The sequence below is a fragment of the Phyllobates terribilis genome, unplaced genomic scaffold (genome assembly GCF_046119375.1).
Source record: "Phyllobates terribilis strain yellow unplaced genomic scaffold, ASM4611937v1 Scaffold_37__1_contigs__length_12642776, whole genome shotgun sequence".
NCBI classification, from domain to species: Eukaryota; Metazoa; Chordata; class Amphibia; order Anura; family Dendrobatidae; genus Phyllobates; species Phyllobates terribilis.
In genome coordinates, this window is record NW_027362797.1 from 12622896 (window position 1) to 12623550 (window position 655).

Below are 655 nucleotides of genomic sequence, written 5' to 3' on the forward strand. Positions count from 1 at the left end.
TCTGCGTTACAAGCCCAAGGTCTCATGGCTAGGCGTCCACTCCAAGGACCCGTCTCCGGGAGGCCACTCTGTCTCGTCAGTCACTTTTCCTCAGGATCTCACTCTCCCTTCCCTTCAGTCTCCTCTCATTCAGGGTCGCCCTCCAATGCAGCACTGCTCACTATGGACCTTTTAGTCCGCTAACTTTGTAATCTCGATCCTATCTGACTTCCTAGCAGTAGTCACTTTCCCTTATACTAGCCCCTCCAACTGTGGCCTAGTCCCAACCTTTAACTCTAACTTACGCTATGGTCAATTGTAATGCACACGCCCGGACTGACTGGCGTGTGCGTGTTTATGTAGTGATTCCACTGTGCCATGAACCGGAGAGTGCCTGGAGGGGCGTAACTAAGTATCTGCCCGATCCGACCAAGGTCGCACGACAGCATACGACGCCAGTGCACCAGGGAGGAACCGAGCAGAGGAACCAGGGTCTACTCCAGGTCAGACTCCGGACACGGCTGTTGACCCACACCGGGGAATACAGGAACAGGCAGACTAGAGCGCAGGCTGGGTAGGGTCCAGTACAGACTGGGAGACAAGTTCGAAAACCGCAGACGCGGTGGACAGAGCTGAGCAAAGCGAAAACCGCAGACGCGGTGGACAGAGCTGAGCA